Source organism: Ahaetulla prasina, chromosome 4 (assembly GCF_028640845.1).
Source record: "Ahaetulla prasina isolate Xishuangbanna chromosome 4, ASM2864084v1, whole genome shotgun sequence".
NCBI lineage: Eukaryota > Metazoa > Chordata > Lepidosauria > Squamata > Colubridae > Ahaetulla > Ahaetulla prasina.
Window position 1 is genome coordinate 8933972 of NC_080542.1, and position 22348 is coordinate 8956319.

The following is a 22348-nucleotide window of genomic DNA, read 5'->3' on the forward strand; positions in this document are numbered from 1 at the left end:
TTTCATGGTATTTATACTTTCTGTTCATAAACCACTGTATAAATATAGTAAAAAAGTGATTAACATTTTATGAACATGTATTTGTTATAGTATCATGGAACATCAGTTTTTGATTGTTTAGGGTTTGTTGTGTCTGCGCCCCCCGAGCCGGGCCTCCTGCCAGAAAGTGACTTGGAAAGTGAGGGGGAGGGGCTGTCAGGACTTACCTCGGAAGCACCGGCTTCCCTGGCTCAGCTCCAGAAGCCAGAAACAGGCCAGGTGGAAGAGATAACAAGACCTCCGTCCCCTGACTCTTTCCCCCCCCCAGGCCACGCCTTCAGACCCAGCTGATGGCAATCAGGCTTGGTTGGACCCTAGGTTTCATAGGCAGGAGAGGAGGGAACAGAAGCAGGGGTGGGGCAGGCCTAGGAAGTGCTGAGTCATGGAGCCACACCCCACAGGATATAAAGGCAGTGAGAACTGCTGTGCCTCTTCATAGCAGGCAAATCAACTGATTAACTAAGAACTGAAGTTTGTTCCTGGGTGACTCATCTGGCAGACACTCCCTATTCTGCTGCCAGAGCTGATAGTGCCGGCTAATTAAGCCATCACTCAGACGGAGGCGAAGGAGGACAGAACAGGGTTCTTTGAAATGTAAAATTTAAAAAGTTTCTGAATCCGGTACATTTAATTGAATTGGTAGGTCACAAGCAGTTATCATTCTATTTCCATTGTGACCTATTACCCGATTTTAAAAATATTGGAAATGAAGTGAAATGAAGTGATGTGAAATGTATTCTTTCTGTCTCATCCTTTATTTGAAGCATATACTTGCCATATATGTACATATAAAATTTAATTTGCTTTGGTATAAATTGTTCCTCTGTAATCTTTCCATGAAATTGTGGAAAAACAAATTGTGGATATATCAAGATGTAGTGTTCTCTTTTTGCTCTTCAGAAGAAGAATCTTGAAAACTCCTAAGGACAAAATGAACTTGCTATGATGGGGAAGTGATAAAAGATTGAATAAGTAAATAACCTCCCATTCCCAGTCAATTAACATTTCTAGTCGTACTTTCTGGTGCTTTGAAAAATAAGTTAACTCTCCTCTTCTTAGTGTCAGCCTTAATAAGATAAACAAAATATGAAATGGTGGATAATTTTTTTTCTCTTAACATCAACTGTGAACAATAAAGGAACTCATAAAATAAAAGTACTCATGAAATATGCTGTAGACTTTCATTTGATAAGGTAACAATAAAAGTTTAAAAGATATTCATATGCAATCTGAAGTTCATGGGATTGTCCAAAGCAATGGTGGTATAATTTTGAAGCTTTGATGAATATCATGTTCTCCCATCTTAGGGGTAGATTCAAGCAATCAATTCTAAACCTTTTCTTGGAAGCTCACAAGTCAGATGTAGACCTCAGTATATTTGTAGAAATAGGCTTAAACTTTCTCAAGGTGTCATTATTTCTGGTCCCCTTGACACAAGATGGATCTCAGTGAAGGACTTTAGAAAAGTAGAGGGAAAGCCAGATTCCACAGATAAATACTTCATTCTTCATTCTACCCTACTATTTACCTTTGGATAGTTGCAGCCAGACCTCGCACACCTCAGCTCATTTCTCTGGGAAGGCTTTCCTGAAGTCCTCTCTAGCTGATAGCAGAGGTCCGGATCGATCCAGAACTCTGTTATCAGCTAGAAAGGCCATCCTGGCCTTACCGGATGAAGACTTTCCTGAAGGCCTCTGATAGTGAAAAAGAGGCCAGAGGCGATGCGCGCAAGTGAGGTGAGTCAGTGGACGATATTTCCCCCCCCCCCGAAAATAAGACCTGGTGCCTTTGTTTGGTGGCAAACACATTGCAGTAATCTAAGCAGAAGCTTACATGGGCTTGGGTGATGGTGAACAAGGCCTCTTAGCCCAGGAATGGGCTAAGTCTAAGGAGAAGCAATGGGTTTGTCTGGGGTAGTGTCACCCCATCCAAAAACTAGACATAGAAGAACCTTATATCCAAAACTATTTCTTCTTGCTAGGGTTGAGTCAGAGATGGTTTCATCCCATCCAGATGAGTGGTGAAATCCAAATTTTTTTACTACCAGTTCTGTGGGCGTGACTTGGTGGGTGTGGCAGGGGAAGGATACTGCAAAATCCCCATTCCCTCCCCACTCCTGGGGGAAGGATATTGCAAAATCTCAATTCCCACCCCACTCTGGGGCCAGCCAGAGGTGGTATTTGCCGGTTCTTCAAAGTACTCAAAATTTCTGCTACCAGTTTTCTGGTTTGCTCAAAATTTCTGATACCGGTTCTCCAGAACCTGTCAGAACCTGCTGGATTTCACCTCTGATCCAGACCCAGTTTTCAGACACTAAGATACATCATCCACAGCACCCCCTCCATGGCTTGAAGTAGAGATATAAAGCTGGGTATCATCATCATATTGATAAATTACCTCCTGTAGTGACCTCATGTAGGTCACTACAGGAGACAGGGGCGGGGGAAAGAACCAAGCCCTGAGGCACCCTCATGGTCATGGCCATGATCTATACTTGCCTATCAACACCACCTGAAGCTGATGTCAGAAGAAGGAGAAAAACCAGCACAATACAATACCAATCACTCCCAACCCCTGGAGCTGCCCCAGACTGATACTATGCCTGATGTTATTGCCTCTGAGAGGTCAAGAAGAGCCAGGATGGATGCACCACCTTCATCTCACTCCTGCCAGAAGTCATCCATGAGTTCAATAAATGCCATCTCTGTCCCATGTCTTCAGACAGAGGGAATGAGGTCTAGACCTTCATCCAAGGTCATTTGCAGTTGCCATGCAACCACTCTTGCCATTTTCATCTCTAAACATAGAAGATTGGAAACTGGGTGAAATTTGTCTATTTTGTGGACTGTGTGATGCACCTTTATGGAGGGGATACACCACTGTCTCTTTAATTAAGAGCTGGGATCACTCTTTCTTTCAAGGAGGAGTTAATTATTACCAGACCCAATCTCATATTCCTTTCCACACAACTAGCAGCTGAGAGAGTCTTGCTCACTTCCTCTGGTTCCATGGGCTCAAAATCTTCTCAGATCACCTTGCAAGACCCCACACCTCACAGATTCTGCTTTAAAATTGAAGTCCAACATGGAGCTCAATTGAGTGACATTGTCCAGCAGATGTACAATGACCCTTTAAGTATTACTCCCTCCAAGAAGGGACCAAGTAATCCATGACCCTGAAACATGGATTACTTATACCACACTGGATTCAAAACTGTGGATGAAACTTTAGAAGATATACCCAGCTTCTGGTGTGACATCAGTGGAAAATCTAAGGCGGTATAGTGATCACTAGCCAGGAGTTTCTAAAGGTTTGAAGGATGCTCCACCACAGATTCTTGAATGTGAAACCTGTTCAATAGGTTGGAATCAAGGGATCAGTGGCATTGTTGATGCTGCACCAGCCTCCCTTATAGGTAGCGACCTCCCAACCTGACCTTCTTGACTTCATCTTTGGGTTGACAGTAGAGTTGCTTAAACTCATGGTCTTGCAGAATTTTAATCTGCTTTCCCTAGAAGAGGGCTTATCCCAGGGGTGAAATCTAAAAATTTTCCCTACCAGTTCTGTGGGCATAGCTTAATTGGTGGGTTTGGCTTGGTGGTCAGGTGACTGAATGGACATGGTCAATAATAATAAATAATAAAAATAATAAAGTATACAGAACTTGGGAGGCATTGGTCTACCTTCTTTAAAAATAGAGGCCCTGGTCTACCAATTGCTTTTAATGAGAAGCCCCGGTCTACCAATTGCCTTTTACTGAGAGGCCCCGGTCTACCAATCGCTTTTTACTGAGAAGCCCCGGTCTACCAATTGCCTTTTACTGAGAAACCCCGGTCTACCAATTGCCTTTTACTGAGAGGCCCCGGTCTACCAATTGCCTTTTACTGAGAGGCCCCGGTCTACCAATTGCTTTTTACTGAGAGGCCCCGGTCTACCAATTGCCTTTTACTGAGAAGCCCCGGTCTACCAATTGCCTTTTACTGAGAGGCCCTGGTCTACCAAGGGCCTTTTTTTTGGCAGGCACCAGTCTACCTTCTTTAAAACAGCTGTAGTGCGGCCCTTTGAAGTGCTGTGGCAGTTGTTTAAGGCCGTTTGCAGCTATATCACCACCAAGAGCTTCAGGGACAGAGAAGAGGAACAGCGAGGTGTGGCCATTGGGGGAGTGGGCAGGGATTTTTGCTACCGGGTGACTCGTGGTGTTTCCCTTGTCATGGTTTTATCATGCCCTGATAACCATCAGATTCTTTGGCAGCACCATCAACTGCAGGTAGTGGTCAGTCTGCCCATTGTTGACTAATACACTCACAAGGGTATGGCCAGTGTAAGATGATTAGCTGCATGAATCATATGACCCATGGGTCACAGCTTGGAATAGGGGGGAAACCAAGGTTATGAACTGGATCACACCTATGTAATCTTTTGAATCTCATGGAACAGAATATAAAGTTTATTATGGTCATAGATCAGCAAAAGACAAGAATCTATTTACACTTATATTAAAAGATAGTACAATCACAATAGTAAATAGTAACATCCAAAACAATAAGATACAGTTTGGATCGTGCCCAGTTGTACTCTATGGATAAGCGGGTAGGATAGGATTCAACTCTGATCCTCAAAACGATGCTACAGAGCACTGCACACCAAGACAACTAGACTCTCTCTAGTTCTCTAGTTCTCAAAAATCACTAGTCTTCCCACATTATGTTTGTGAGACATCCTAAAATGTCATTGGAGAAAAGCTTGAACTTTCCCCTAATGCAGATTTCCCCTAAATCCAGATTTCAGAGCTACAAGTAAATCAGAATGTTAAAGACCCTTTAATATGAATAACTTAAAATTATTTTCTAATTTTGATGAATCTTACTCTTATTAACTTAAAAATATAATCAAGCAAAGAAAAAGATACCTAAGCATGTCTTCTTATCAACTGTTCCTTGTTGTTTAAATCAGGCCTCAACACAATAATGTAACACTTGGGGGCAAAGATGCATCCTAGGAGTGCAGCACTAGAGCACAAGATAGAGAAGATCTCCACAGCCACCATGGCTTTTCCTTTTGTGCTCAGGTAGGTTGGGACGAAGGAGACCCACACACTGCAGAAAGCCAACATGCTGAAGGTGATGAACTTGGTTTCATTAAAGCTGTCAGGCAGTTTACGAGCCTGGAAAGCCACAACGAAGCTCGCAAATGAAAGGAGGGCCATATAGTTCAGGACACAATAAAACATAACAACTGATCCTTCGTTGCATTGTAGAACCATTTCTTCAATTGTTGAATGCATGTCTAATTCTGGGAATGGGGGAGAGGTTGACAGCCACACAATACAGATGCTTGCTTGGAATAGAGAGCAGAGAAGGACAATAGAAACGGCCAGTCTTTTCCCCACCCATGTCCTCATCCGAGATCCTGGCTTGGTGGCCTTGAAGGCGAGAGAAACAAGGATGGTTTTGGCCAACACACAAGAGATGGACAATGAGAAGGTGAGGCCAAATGCAGACTGTCTGAGGAGACAGGTGACTCTCCCAGGTTGTCCAAGAAAGAGCAAAGAACAGAGGAAACAAAGCAGAAGGGAGATGATGAGAGTGTAGGTGAGATCCCGGTTGTTGGCTTTCACAATAGGACTGTCTTTGTGCTTAATAAAAGTTCCCAACACCCATGTTGTAATGAGGAAGAACACAGCAGCAAGACAAGCTAAACTATACCCTAAAGATTCTTCATAAGATAGAAAGTTTATCCTTTTCAGGAGGCATCCATTTTTTTCTTGGTTTGCATAGTGATCTTCTGGACATTTGAAGCAAGCTACCATATCTGAAATTGAAAAAACAACAAAAATCAGGACTTTCCGGGTGGCTCCGCTTCGTTAATGGCGGGCTATCTCAGACCGCCAGTTCCGTGTGATTTTGTAGAGCCGCTTAGACAGCGTTAATCTGCTGTCAAGCGACTTGGAAATCTCTTCCCTTGGGCAAAGAGGGAGAGGTGAGCATTCGGGCTGAAGTAGAGCCCCCAGGAAAGCACCAGGAAGATTCCTGGTAGCTTGATGGGAACGCTCCTTCTATAGCCTGAAAAAAAGCTCCAGAATCCGGAACGCTTCTGCCAAATGGCAGAACAAAATGCAGCGTCCATCTCCGTGACTGAAATGGATTACTGAAGGACTCTAATGTGGATAGAGCTGAAAACTGGAGCGTTAGCATTTGAGTGTAACAAGATTTTAACTCCCTGATAGAGAATGTATTCATAGTCAAGATTGGAGATGATGAAAGGAAATGGCGTTTTGTGTATTGAAAGGAAATGGCGTTTTCTGTATTGGAAGTGAAAGCTAAGGAAATGCTTATTACAATTGCTGGCGTGGAATCTTTAAGAAGAATATAACAAGATTTTTTTTTAAATGGAATTTTTATTTTTTATTTTTTATCCTTTTTTATCTTTTTATTACAGCGTTTAAGAAGAAAAGTTTATTGAATTTTTCTTTTTTCTTTTTCTTTTTCTTTTCTTTCCTTCTTCTTGGTATTACTTAGTTTAAAAATGGCTTTCAAGCAAAGGGATTTAACTAGTTCTAAAATACTGGAAATTTCCTCACTTCAGATACAGAAATTGAAAGAAGATATTAAAGATGGCTTAAGAAATTTTTTACAGGAGCTTATGGAGGTTCATCTTTCAGAAATAGATCAAAAATTTGATGAAATGGAGAAAGAAATATTGGATTTTAAAGATATGGTGGAAGAACAGAGGAGGGAGATGAAAAAATTAAAGGAATCAATTAACCCATTATTGCTATCTAGTATTCAAACAGAGGAAAGACTGGAAGAAATTAACCAAATTAATTTAGATTTGCAAAGGAAAATAGATGAAGTTCAAATTAATTTGAATTTAGAAAATAAAATAGACGATATTCAGGTTAAGATAGATAGGGCAGATGAAGAAAGGGTTATATTACAATATAAATTAATGGAATATGCTATAAGGGTGAGAGGATTAAAAGAATGTAAGGAAGAAAATTTGAAAGAGATTTTTATTCAGGCCTTTGCTCAGATAGATGGAGTGGAACCAGAAGATTTTGAAGTTAATATTGAAAAAATTTATCATGTTAATTCTTGGTTGGCAAGGCAGAAGTGTTTACCGAGATATGTGGTTATTTATTTTACAAATAAGAAGATTAGGTATGGAATTTTGCAAGCATTTTATAAAAATAAATTTCAAATACTAGGACAAGATATAATAATGATGAAGGAAATTCCTCCTAAAATGTTAAGAAAGAGAAAAGAATTTGCTTTCTTAGTGGATGAGCTTAAGAAACATCAGATATATTTTAGATGGGAGATTCCAGCTGGCTTAGCAGTGAATTATAAAGGAAGAAAGTATTTTCTTAATACAGTTTTCAAAGCACGAGATTTCTACACTAATGTATTAAAGATTAGGAATCCTTTATCGATAGATGTTAAGTTGAATGGTGAATAGATGGTGGAAAATGTGTAAGATAGAAGATAAAGGGAGTGAGAATGTTTAATTTTATTATATATGATTATGGTTAATTTTTGTAAATGATTTATTTTGGATATAAATGTGTAATTTTAGGGGTACTATTTGATATATTTGAGATATAAAGGAATAGGAAGATGGAATATTGTTTAACTTTGGAGGATAGATAGTAAAATTTAGGAATTTCGATTAAATATTATATTTGAGAGATGGATGTAATGTTGTTATATGGTTAACTAGAATTTAATTGTTATAACTGATATATTTTGGATAAGTAATAGGTGTAATTTTAATAATGTTATTTAATATAAGTAAGGTAAAGTGAAGATTTTAATTATTACAATTGATATATTGTGTAGATAATATAGGATTAATAATAATATTTGTAATCTGATTTGATGTATGTAAATGATACCAAAGATATGAAAAGATGGTTTATTGTTTATCTTTGGAGGTTGGACAGTAAAATTTAAGAAAAGTTGGAAATATGAACTATTCTTGAGAGACTGCTTAAGGAAGAAAGACATTTCAGAAGAATCCTTGGTGAATATTGGAAGATGGAACGTTGTTTGGTACTGATTGATGAAGGTTGGATATTAAAAACCATGTACTTTAATGAAGAACAAATACGAACTCAATTGAAATTTTTGAGATCGGGGAGTCGAGATTTTAAGGAGTGACTATGGATTATAATTTGTGTTATATTTTAATTTTTGACTTTTAATTTTATACCTGTATTCGGTTCTGGGAAGTCCCGGGGGGTGGGGGGAGGGAGGGGAAGGGCGGGGGAGGGGGGATGAGGTAGAAAATGGATTGATGGTTAATGTACAGAGATGATTGAAGATGTATAATCAATGTAAGATCGGAGCTGCCAGGCTACCATTTCAGAATGATGGGAAGGAAGGAAGTAGAAGAGAGAAGGAGGTAGGAAAGAAAAGAGGAGGAAGAGGAAAGGAAGGAAGAGGGATAGAAGAGGGAGAAGAAAGGAGTAGGGAGGAAGGAGGAGAGGAGGTAGATAAGAGAAGGGGAGGATGGTCGTGGAAAGTAGAAGAAGGTAGAGAAGGGAAGAGAGTTAAAGGAAGGGGGTGGTGACCGGGCAGCTCCGATTAATTATATATGATGGTACATTAAATATGTTATCGGATATGAATGTTAAAATAAAACTTTTTAAAAAGGAACAATCCTAAAAAGAAAAAAGAAAAAACAACAAAAATCCATATTGCATTGAATAAATATAGAGTAGCAAAAATGGCTAAACGGATTCCTAAAAGTTCTCCATAAGACAAGTAGCTAATTGTTTTTACGATGCATTCCTTTTTGTTATAATTTGCGTATGGATCTCCAGGACATCGAAAGCAAGTAAATTTCTGAAAATGAAATGTTTTCAAATTTTAAATGAAAATTTTAAGTGAAAAAATCTATATTTTACACATATTGCAAGGACAAACTGCATCAGAAACAGAATATTCTAATGCTGCAAGCTATCATTTTTATATAATAATTTTATTGTCTTTTTTTCTCTCTTCACTTGTTTTAAAGTTCATTTAATAGGGAAATGGAACTAATTAGCATTACGAGTTCACTTTCTTAAGGAAGTCCATCTGGAAAGATCAATCTGGTGGGACCAAGAAGTAGGACTTTTCCATGGTGGCTCCCTCCTTGTGGTACAACTTCTCTGTAATTGTTCCGCCTCTCCTGCCTACGAAACCCAGGGTCCAGCCAGGCCGGGTTGCCATCAGTTTTCTGGCCTTGAAAACTTTGGTTTTAGCAATGAATCTGAGGTCTCCCGTGTACTATGGAACTCATCAAGTGGTTGGTTTGATTGTTGTCACTAGGGTCTTTGGGGGTTATTGGCTTTTGTATTGGGTTTTTTTTCTCGGAAACTTCCCAGAGTCACCATGAGTGAGTTGGCAGCCATATACATTTTCTAAATAAATAAATAAAATCATCTAATTGTTTAGAGCTTGGGTGGTGCAGTGGCCAAGCGGTGGAGCTCTCACAATCAGGAGGCTGTGAATTTGATCCTAGGTAGAGGCAGAAATTTCTCTCTCTGGGCACAATGAGAATATATCTGCTGAAAAAAACCTCAGGTTGGTGATAGGAAGGGCATCCGGCCAGTAAACACTCAGCTCCATTCAGTTGCCCAGACTTCACCCTGCAGGGGATTATGGTGTCGTTAAAAGAGGATGATCTAATTGTTTAGAGCTTGGTATCCCTTCCCTTCCTCATTTTCAGATATTGTAATATAGCTAGATTTTTTTATATTTCACAAACACTTTTATATATCTTTGCTGTTTCCAAATAAAAACTAATGAATATGCTAATTAGTTGAAAACATGCTGCAGAATACCTTTTCAAAAATACTGATATGATGTACTTTATTGTAATGGCACTCTGGCTGATTTTTCAAGTTCATCTCTACGGCAACAAAAGTCAGAGAAGTTGTTAACATACCAATCGTATTTGAGATTTTTCCATCTGGGCATGGAATGCAATCATAACAGCAGAATTTTTTCCCTTCATTCTTCCTTTTCTGATAACCAGGCTGACAATGTTCATTGCACAGAGAAACAGGGAACACCTAGTTTTCAATATCAAAGATGTTGGGAAATGAGGATTTCTTGTTTTGAATAAAAAATCAGTTAATTGTGTTTTATCGTTACTATTAAAAAGAAAAGTCCTATCCATACTATATATAAAAGGATTAAGAAATAAATAGGATTTCACAATGTATTTCAAATCAACCTTAAATCTGCTGTTTGAATTTGTGAATATATTAGAACTAGATTTCCATTTTTTTAACATACCAGAAATTGAATATGTGATTCATTACATCAATTCATGCATTTTAATCAAAAGGAATGAGTCAATCAAATTTGCTTTAGATCCCATCAAACTTTCATTCAACTAAGGAAATATATGTCATTTAAATTCATTTATTTTCTTTCAAATTTTTAGTTCACTTTTTGGGGAAGTCTAATGAATAATGTACACAGTATTAGTGAAGTTAGTTTTCAATAATTAAACTGTAAAAATGTATTTTTGATCTGGTTATTCCTCAGAATGTGCCTGGAAAAAGAATAGAAAATTTCCAATCCAAATTATCCATTTGAATATGTCATATAAACTCTCTTTGAAACCATACCTGGTTAAATGATCTATGCCAAACAATCATGTCCTCATTAATGACTAATTCCTGTCCTTTGAGAGCATCAGGATCCACTTTTCCAATCTTACGTCTCTGGAAACTTGAATTGGGAAAGGCAACTATGTTGATAATATCAAATCCACCTTCCATCTTCTTTTGGTCATAAAATGTCATGACGTCTCCAAGAGAATTGTTGAATGTCATGCCTTTAAGAAATTGGTGAAGCTATATTATTGGGAATTAAAAAAAACCAGAAAACAAAGAATAGAAAGATATCAGTAATTTTGTCTTAGGAGTAGTAAGCGTTTGAATGAGAAACTCTGAAAATATGGAAAGACTATTTCTCCAGCCTCTTAAGAACCTGTTTGCTGCTCTCTGCATTTGGGGGATAATTCAAAGGATCAGATACTTCTGACTGAGTCATAGTCAAATGACAGATGAAGTGAATTGCAGCAAGTTTGTTCCCAGCCCAACATATCCTAGGAAATGATATGGAACTAGAAAAATAATTTCCAAAATCATATTCCCTCTCTGATCCCTTCCTCATTTTCTAAGTAAGCCTCACCTGCCTCATCTTCTTCTGACTTTCCACCCATTTTTCAGTTCATTCAATTCTCATAGACATAAGGCTGCTATGAACATTTTTTAAAAAAAATTTGTATTTATATCCCGCCCTTCTCCGAAGACTCAGGGCAGCTTACATTGTGTTAAGCAATAGTCTCATCCATTTGTATATTATATACAAAGTCAACTTATTGCCCCCAACAATCTGGGTCCTCATTTTACCTACCTTATAAAGGACGGAAGGCTGAGTCAACCTGGAGCCTGGTGGGACTTGAACCTGCAATAATTGCAAGCAGCTGTGTTAATAACAGACTGTCTTAGCAGTCTGAGCCACCAGAGGCTCATGGTAAAAACTAAAAGATGGCTGACACAACTAACTAGAATCCCTCCATTGTCTTCAATAATATCAGTAGTTATGAGAAAGAAATTACAAATTGATGATGTCAACAGCAAAGAAATAAAACCTGTACAAAATGTTTTAAAGATGCCACCAGCAAGAATAGCAAAAATGTTCCCAAATATGTCACTAGAGCGTTGGAAATGTAAACAGGTACCAGGATCCTACTATCATATGTGGTGAACCTGCCCAACAGCAAAACAATATTGGTCAAAGATAAAAAGGTGGCTAGAAGAGATGACAGCACAACAAATAGATCTATTTATTTATTTATTTATTTTATTTTATTTATTTATTTTGTCACAACAGTATATATAAGCATAGGCATGACACCAAAGACCTACATAAGCATGAAAGTAACTATATAATATATAAGCATATATATATAAGTATGTAATAACTATATTGATTGGATATAATGAAAGAAAACAATAGGACAGGAACGGTAGGCACGTTTGTGCTCTTATGCACGCCCCTTACGGACCTCTTAGGAATGGGGTGAGGTCAATAGTAGACAGTTTTTGGTTAAAGCTTTAGGGATTATGGGAAGAGACCACAGAGTCAGGTAGTGTGTTCCAAGCATTAACAACTCTGTTACAGAAGTCATATTTTCTGCAATCAAGATTGAAGCGGTTAACATTAAGTTTAAATCTATTGTTTGCTCTTGTATTACTGTGATTGAAGCTGAAGTAGTCTTTAACAGGAAGGACATTGCAATAGATGATTTAAAATGATCTAAAAGTAGAACTATTCTTACTAGGTATACCACCAGGGAAATACAATACAAGAATTACATACTTAATATTACATGTAATAACAGCAGCTAGGCAATATGCACAAAATTGGAAAAATGAGGGTATACCTATGGACGAAAAGGTAATAAAATAAATATTAGAATGTGCCTATTTGGACAAGTTAACGATGGAACTTAAAGATAAAAAGGAATCAGAGTATTATTTAACATGGGATTCATTGTACAAATGGTTAGATAACAGTTGCAGAGATTAGTAACTTAATAATGAAAGAAGATTAACAAAATAGAAATACAGTTATATAACAGATTAACACAATTGGAAGGGATCTTATAGGTCATCTAGTCCAACCCCCCACTCAAGCAGGAAACCCTATACCATTTCTGACAAATGGCAGTCCAATCTTTTCTTGAAAGTCTCAAGTGATGAAACTCCCACAACTTCCGAAAGCAAGCTGTTCCATTGGTTGATTGTTCTCACTGTTAGAAAATTTCTCCTCATTTCTAGGTTGAATCTCTCCTTGGTCAGTTTCTATCCATTATTCCTTATCTGGTCTTCAGGTGCTTTGGAAAACAGCTTGACCCTCCTCCTCTCTGTGGCAGCCTCTTAAATATTGGAACACTGCTATCATGTCTCCCCGGTCCTTCTCTTCACTAGACTAGCCATGCCTAGTTCATGTAACCGTTCTTCATATGTTTTAGTCTCCAGCCCCTAATCATCCTGGTTGCTCTCCTCTGCACTTTTTCTAGAGTGCAGAAAGTGCATCCTTTCTAGGGAAAGGATGACGCGGAATATATTTTTTTTTATTTCTTTTGTCACAACAGAATACACAAACAATTGTTATAGATAAAACAACATATTTTGAAGAAAATATACATAAATGTATAAAAATATGCATCAACTATATCAATTTGATATGATGAAGGGAACAATAGAACAGGAACGGTAGGCACTTTTGGGCTCTCACCCCTTATAATCCTCTTAGGAATGGGGTGAGGTCAATAGTAGACAGTTTTTGGCTGAAGATTTTGGGATTTTGAGTAGAGACTATGGAGTCAGGTAATGAGTTCCAAGCATTAACAACTCTGTTACAGAAGTCATATTTTCTGCAATCAAGTTTGAAGCGGTTGACATTTAGCTTGAATCTATTTTTTGTTATTGTAATATTGCGATTGAAGCTGAAGTAGTCTTTTATAGGAAGGATATTGCAATAGATGATTTTGTGTGTTAAACACAGGTCATGTCGAAGTCGACGGAGTTGTAAATTTTCTAATCCCAGGATTTCAAGTCTGTTGGTATAAGGTATTTTGTTGTTTTCGGAGGAGTGAAGAACTCTTCTAGTAAAATATTTCTGGACTCTTTCTATTGTATTTATGTCAGAGATGTGGTATGGGTTCCAGACGGATGAGCTGTATTCAATAATAGGTCTGGCAAATGTTTTTTATGCTCTGGTTACTAGTGTAGAGTTTTTAGAAAAGAAGCTGCATAAAATTAGGTTTACAACTCTTAGGGCTTTTTTCGCTATGTAGTTGCAGTGAGCTTTGGCACTAAGATTATTAGATATGAGAACTCCAAGATCTTTGAGAGGGTGGGGGTCATCAGTTAGGTAATGTCCATCAAGTTTGTACTTGATATTAGGGTTCTTTTTTCCAATATGTAAGACTGAGCATTTGCTTGTTGAGATTTGGAGTTGCCAAGTTTTAGACCAATCGGAAATTAAGTCGAGGTCTTCTTGAAGGGTAGAAGTATTATTGGTGGTATTAAATGGTTTGACATCATCAGCAAAGAGAACACAATAACTTGAGATGAGGTCACAGAGATCATTTATATATAGTATTTTTTATTTATTTATTTACATTTGTATCCCACCCTTCTCCGAAGACTCAGGGCGGCTTACATTGTGTAAGGCAATAGTCTCATTCTATTTGTATATTTATACAAAGTCAACTTATTGCCTCCCCAACAATCTGGGTCCTCATTTTACCTACCTTATAAAGGATGGAAGGCTGAGTCAACCTTGGGCCTGGTGGGACTAGAACCTGCAGTAATTGCAGGCAGCTGTGTTCAATAACAGTCTTCTTACAGCCTGAGCCACACCACGGCCCTCGAAGAGGTATGAAGAGGTATGAAGAGTGTTGGTCCATATTATATTATATAATATACATATTATGCTGTATAATATAATATATAATTATATAATATATAATAATATACATATTATGCTGTATGGGAGAAATGGTATGACTGGATAGATAAAATGGACAGCTAACATCAAAAACATCATAAAAAAAGGACAACAAAGAATGTTCTTTCTGCGCCAACTCAGTAAGCTCAAACTGCCCAAGGAGCTGCTGATTCAGTTCTACAGAGGAATTATTGAGTCTGTCATTTGCACCTCTATAACTGTCTGATTCGGTTCTGCAACCCAACAAGAAAGACACAGACTTCAGAGGATAAATAGAACTGCAGAAAAAATAATTGCTACCAACCTGCCTTCCATTGAGGTCCTGTATACTGCACGAATCAAGAAGAGGGCCGTGAAAATATTTACAGATCCCTCACATCCAGGACATAAACTGTTTCAACTCCTGCCTTCAAAACAACGCTATAGAGCACTGCACACCAGAACAACAAGACACAAGAACAGTTTTTTCCCGAAGGCCATCACTCTGCTAAACAAATAATTCCCTCAACACTGTCAAACTATTTACTAAATCTGCACTACTATTAATCTTCTCATCGTTCCCATCACCAATCTCTTTCCACTTATGACTGTATGACTGTAACTTTGTTGCTGGCAATCCTTATGATTTATATTGATATATTGACCATCATTTGTGTTGTAAATGTTATACCTTGATGAACGTATCTTTTCTTTTATATACACTGAGAGCATATGCACCAAGACAAATTCCTTGTGTGTCCAATCACACTTGACCAATAAAAAATTCTATTCTAATCTATTCTAATAGAATTAAGGAATGGAAATGAACATAAAGGAATAGAACTTTTAGAAATAGAATGTATACAGAGTATTGAATATTGATTCTGCTTGTATGACTAATGTCACAGATTTGTTAAATATGTAACAGAGATATGTAAAGAGAAAAAGTGCAATAAAAATATTATGTATTTAAAAGAGACTATGACTACGAGAATAACAAAAATAATAATAATGAGAATAATAGTGAAAATAACCAGGGTGTATAATATTATATATACTTAAAAAAGATACAACCAGTACACTGTCATTGCAAAAACTGGAAATATGATGTATAATAAAGGAAAATGTATAATAAAAATATTTTAAATAATAATAATATTGGTAGGTGAAATGCCTAAAAAGCTATAGGAATTTGAAAACCGGGACCTGGTTCTTACTTCATTCAACTCTTAATGCTTGCATTGTGAAGTTGTTCAGGGAGTAAAATGGAAAACATATTAAAGTATGGCAACAAAGGAAGAAATATAAATTTCTATCAAAGGATGAACTATTTGAATAGTTGCTTCCCCTCTGTTTGAATCATATAGCCTAACTCTGTATTTATCATTGTTTCGTATAATTTATTGATACAACAAAAATCACCTGCCACGGTTGCGTATCTTCATAGTCTAATAATTTATGTCTCTGCAAATGCCTGTGATTAGATCGAAGTAAGAGGAGAGCATGCAAAGCTTGGGCCAATACATAGACAGCATTATAGATACTATAACTGTGCCCAGTCAACTGCATCTCAAAAAGAGACCCAGGAATGTCCTCCAACTTTTCCTCTCCAGTACAAATATAGTTGTCCACTAGGGTTGAATGAGGAGATGGGAATGAACAATCAAATGCCTGTTCCCAGAAAAGTGCGAAAAATCCATCTTCTTGAATCCAAGGAGGTTTTATCAACTTCAGGAATTCCTTGAATCTTGGAATTTGTTTTGAGTTAATTGTGAAAAAAAGGGCACCATCAAAGAACTGCCGATCCCATTTTCTTTCCATTCCTGTTAAGACATAATCAACCTGGGCAGTCATGATCCACACTTTCCCCAAGGAACTCTGCCCAAGTCCGGGATCCAACAAGAATGTAATAGCAGTCACCCATACAATGGTCAAAGCGTCTCCACACACAATAAAGGTATTGATCTTCTCATCATTTATGCCATTATAAATAATTGTTGCTGTTCCAATCATGTCATAGAATTTATCCCATCGTGCTAAATATGGGATTCTTTGGATGGAAGCAGAGCAGATTCCGTGTTGAGAAAGGAGGGTTTCAATGGTCTGCAAGAAACGTTCTCCATTCATATTATCAGTAGTAAGGATCCCAATCCAGGTCCACCCAAAATGTTGAAGCAGTCGGATAATCCCAATGTACTGAGAAGATTCATTGGGGACAATGGAATATGAAGATGACATTTCACTGTTATCATCACTATTCCGAGGGGCAAATGAACCATAAGTCAGCTAAAAGAAAAAACACATTTTGTAGAAAGACATTGCCAATAACATATTTAACTCCTTTAGTAAATTCGTTTTAAGCTGAAAGGTAATTCTCTTGTGTCTATTCTTCAAGCACCTACCTGTGGTATCTTGTATAAACCTACAATGTCTGCCATATAGGATGATGTTTCAGAGGTGAGTCCGCCGATAATGGCCATAAAGTTCTTCAAAGCATCACACTTGTAGTTGGGAACAAATTGCTGGGATTTGAAGAGTAAGTCCAAGGTTGTCCGATAGGTCATCATTGGGTGATAATAGTTGTCATGGATATGAAAACCAAGGGTGACATTAGACAGGATTTGTGGATTTTCATTGATCTCCTTCACAGCAAAGGCCAAGGAAAGGACATGTTGGTAGAATTTTGTTAAGACCCTGTAAATAAAATTTACAAAGTGTTAACCAAAACAAAAATCACTTTTTCAGAAGTTAACTTTAAAGGAGATTTTATGTCACAACAACAGTCATTGCTTTAGCTGAGTTAAATATATCTATAACTTCTACCCCTCTCTATGTTTTAGATACGGATATTTTACGTCAATTGACAATTCTGTCGTAATTTAATATTGCCTATGAATGGTATGGTCACTGAATCAATCAACATATCATCGGTTGTCATGAATGGAGAGCATCTATTTTCGCTCTGAACGTCATCTGTCATTAAAAGAAATGATATAATAAAAAGTGAAGTAGTAAAAATTAGATATAACTGTTCTCCTAGTTTCTCCCAGAAGCACTCTTTTCTTACTCGAAGTGCAGCCATCGTCAACTTTGCAGACAGATGGTCTCTGTAAATTTAACTTTTAAAATAACCAAAAGCCAAACTGCAGAAACATATCTGCAGTTGTTATTTCTCTAGTAAAGTTCACACTTTGATAGAATTATTTTCCAGTATTTTATATAGAGAACAGAGCTTTATTTTAGGTAGGATTCTAGGATTTCGTATATGGATAACAGGATGTAGCTCAGGAGTAGCTTCTTCTAAAGATAGCAAGATTTGGTTGAGACATACATCTAAGGTAGTGGCAAAATTGTGGAATCCTTTTGGGAAAAGTGTATTTTCTAAAACTAGCTAAAAACAATCACATTTTTTGGGAGTAATACCATAAAATTATATATCAATGGAAAGATAATTTAATCAAGAATGTAATGAAATAACTTTTATGAGGAATTTGCTCTTAGAATAACAGTTACAGTATAAAGAAGAAAAGTGAAACACGTAGAAAAAATGAGATATACAAAAATTATCATCATAGAAAAAATGAGATATACAAAAATTATCACCCATGTCAGTTAATATTTAGTTGGGTAATCTTTAGCATGAATTAAGGCCTTACAACATCTTCTCATGGATTGAACCAAGTCTTTTAGTTCTGTAGCTGTCATAATGTGAAACCAATATTGAATGGTTGCTTCTATCAACTGGGTTTTATTGCTGGGTCACTTCTGACTAACATGTTTCTTTAGTCGGCTCCATAGATTTTCAATAGGTTTAAGATCTGGGCTATTCCCAGGCTATTCCAGCATTGGAATAGGATTGTCTTGAAAATCCCCCCAAAAAAAGTGGTGTTATTAGCCATCAAATCTCCAAAATACACTTTTCCCAAAAGATTTCACAATGTTGACCACTATTGTACTTCAACACAAAAAAAAGAAAGAAAGAAAAAGAAAAAGAAAAAGAAAGAAAAAAGGGGGAAAAAAATCAAAATTCAGATGAGAATTTTTTGAGCATCGTGTTTTATGCAGAGTTACTTTCTAAATTTCCTCAGTTATAATCTTTTCAGTTATGAAGAGCATCCTAGGTAAATTTCTAATTTTATCTTTCAAATAAACTTATGAAAATTGGATGTTAATGGCCCTTCTTATGGATATATAAGCAAGATCACATCAAATACCTGTACAATTAGCACAGGGGCCCCCCAAGGCTGTGTGCTCTCCCCACTTCTCTTCTCTCTGTATACCAATGACTGCATCTCCAATGATCCATTTGTTAAGCTACTGAAGTTCGCAGATGACACAACAGTGATTGGTCTCATTCGAGACAATGACGAATCCGCATATAGACGAGAGGTCGAACGATTAGCCTTGTGGTGCAACCAAAACAATCTGGAACTGAACACACTCAAAACTGTAGAAATGGTGGTAGACTTTAGGAAAAACCCTTCCATACTTCCACCTCTCACAATACTTGACAACACAGTATCAACAGTAGAAACCTTCAAATTTCTGGGTTCTATCATATCGCAAGATCTCAAATGGACAGCTAACATCAAAAACATCATTAAAAAAGGACAACAAAGAATGTTCTTTCTGCGCCAACTCAGTAAGCTCAAACTGCCCAAGGAGCTGCTGATCCAATTCTACAGAGGAATTATTGAGTCTGTCATTTGCACCTCTGGTTCGGTTCTGCAACCCAACAAGAAAAACACAGACTTCAGAGGATAATTAGAACTGCAGAAAAAATAATTGCTACCAACTTGCCTTCCATTGAGGACCTGTATACTGCACGAATCAAGAAGAGGGCCGTGAAAATATTTACAGATCCCTCGCATCCTGGACATAAACTGTTTCAACTCCTACCCTCAAAACGACGCTATAGAGCACTGCACACCAGAACAACTAGACACAAGAACAGTTTTTTCCCGAAGGCCATCACTCTGCTAAACAAATAATTCCCTCAACACTGTCAGACTATTTACTGAATCTGCACTACTATTAATCGTTTCATATTCCCATCACCAATCTCTTTCCACTTATGACTGTATGACTATAACTTGTTGCTGGCAATCCTTATGATTTATATTGATATATTGATCATCAATTGTGTTGTAAATGTTGTATTTTGATGAACATATCTTTTCTTTTATGTACACTGAGAGCATATGCACCAAGGCAAATTCCTTGTGTGTCCAATCACACTTGGCCAATAAAATTCTATTCTATTCTATTCTATTCTATTCTATTCTATTCTATTCTATTCTATTCTATTCTATTCTATTCTATTCTATTCTATTCTATTCTATTTCTCTTCCTGGAAAAAATAAATTAATTCTATTCTTTTATTTAATAACAAGGGGACCATATATTTTAAAGTATTTCTTCATTTTATTAAATCCCCTTTCTTAGAGATTTTCAATTTAGCCATCATGTTTAGCCTACATAAGATTTTATTTAAAATAAAACTGATGAGAAAGAAAAGTCTTATTTAACCTACAGTCAGAAACTCTCAAAAACTGAAGCATTTACTCGATCAGATAAAGCTTTCTTCTGCTTTCTTTATGGACCTTTTTTCATAGAGGTATGAATTAATGAGAAAAAACAACAACCAAGGAATCATTACATGAAGGAAAGAGTGGCTTTTGCTTACTCTAAAAATTCAAATAGCTCCTGAGATGGATCTTCACAAAACAAAAGCTCACTGAAAGAATAGAAGTTTTGTGAAGCCATCCCTCCAATGAGGAGATCACCTGGTTGATACCATTCTTGTGGAATTGGGATAGGATCAACCTCTGGGCACTTGAGTGCATTCGCTTTGATCACTGGGAACATCAGAATGAATAAATACATCAGCAGCCAAAACATTTTCCCAAAGAGGTCTCCAACATATCAATCCATACCAATGGATCTGACCTAGCGTACTGGATCTTCCCAACAGGCGTCCAAAGACCAGAGCATCAATCTAAACTTTTCATTTTGATGGAGATACAGACACGTGCTTGAATAATGACTGAGATTTCTACAACTCAGATTTGAAATTGGTCTGATCAAAGAAAGAACGGATGCTGGAGAAATTGAATCCAATAGTCCTTTTGGACTGTTCCCTCCATCCCAAGCTCTCCATTGAACCAGGATTAGTTTATAACGTCTTTCAAACTTGCTTTCTACTTTTCACTGCTTTCTAGAAAATCTCTGGAGTTTTGAGCAAATAAACACATGATAGTAATTTGGACCGATTCCCGGAAGAGTTAATTATCTATTAAAATATGTTCCCCTAGCTGGCTTTAGAAAACCTATCTACTTGTTAATTCTCAATTTGACAAAATCTTCCCCCTCTTTCTGATATAAAAATAATTTTAAAAACCATCTGATATTTTTTTCAATAATATACATACATGGACACAGAAAGAAAGATGATATATTGGATTTAACTATTTTAATTCAGAATATAAAATACAGGGACAGGTGCTTACAGAGAACAGGGTACCAAAAAAGGAGAATATGTATAGCTCAGTGTTGAAATGAGGGGTCCTTGGTTCTATCTGACCTTTGCTGTTTTCAGCCATGTCTAGGTAACATCATGAGTCCTAGCAGGATCCTGACTTAGCAACGTGTAGATGACCCTGATAACATATGTAGGATCTCTTCCCAGAGGGAGGGGGGAGAGGTGTGTCTATATTTCTGTAAAGTTATAGGACTGCACACCGATGGACAGAACTAGATATTCAGAGCTTTAGAAAAAGCCACCATGTACCAATAAAGGAAATGTTTGTAAGGAAACAACCAAGTTCCATTGAGCACCAACATATATTATATAATGGTGTTCCATGCATCTTCGGCGTTTAGTCACACTGGCCATATGATATGATCTTGATTCTAACCCTCTGTTTATGCAGCCCAGAACTGTGTTGGCTTTTTTGGCAGCTGCTGCAAACTGCTGGCTCATATCTAAATGGTTGTCCACTAGGACTCCAAGATCCCTCTCACAGTTACTACTATTGAGCAAGGTACCACATATACGGTACCTGTGCATTTTGGGTTTTTTGCCTAAATGTAGAACCTTACTTTTTTCATTGTTGAATTTCATTTTGTTAGATAACGCCCAATGTTCAAGTCTGTCAACATCCTTCTGTATCTTGAGCCTATCTTCTGGAGTGTTGGCTATTTCTGCCAGCTTGGTGTCATCTGCAAATGTAATGAGTTCCCCATCTATCTCCTTGTCCAAGTCATTGATGAAGATGTTATAATAATAATAATAATAATAAAATGTTGAAGAGTACTGGGCCTAAAACAGAGCCTTGGGGTACTCCACTGCATACTTCCCTCCATGTGGATGTAGTTCCGTTGATGACTACACGTTGAGTGCAGTTGGTCAGCCAGTTATGAATCCATCTGGTGGTGGTGCTGTCTAACCCACATTTTTCTACTTTATCTAGTAGTAGGTTATGGTCTACTTTATCAAATGCTTTACTGAAGTCCAAGTAAATTATATCGACAGCATTCTTCTGGTCCACTAATTCTGTCACTTTGTGAAAGAATGTGACAAAATGGTTCACTCCATGGAAAGACATTGTAAGGCCGTAATTCATGCTAAAGGTTACCCAACTAAATATTAAATGACATGGTGATAATTTGCATATATCTCATTTTTTCTGTGTGTTTTACTTTTCTTCTTTATACTGTAACTGCTATTCTAATAGCAAATCCTTCATAAAAGTTATTGCTTTACATTCTTGATTAAATTATCTTTCCATTGATACATAATGTTA

The 22348-nt window shown here is 37.2% G+C and overlaps 1 pseudogene; it reads right to left on the reverse strand.

The window, feature by feature from the left end:
• Nucleotides 1–907: 907 nt before the first annotated feature.
• LOC131197094 (vomeronasal type-2 receptor 26-like) lies at nucleotides 908–20444 on the reverse strand (annotated as a pseudogene).
• Between the last annotated feature and the right edge of the window lie 1904 nt (nucleotides 20445–22348).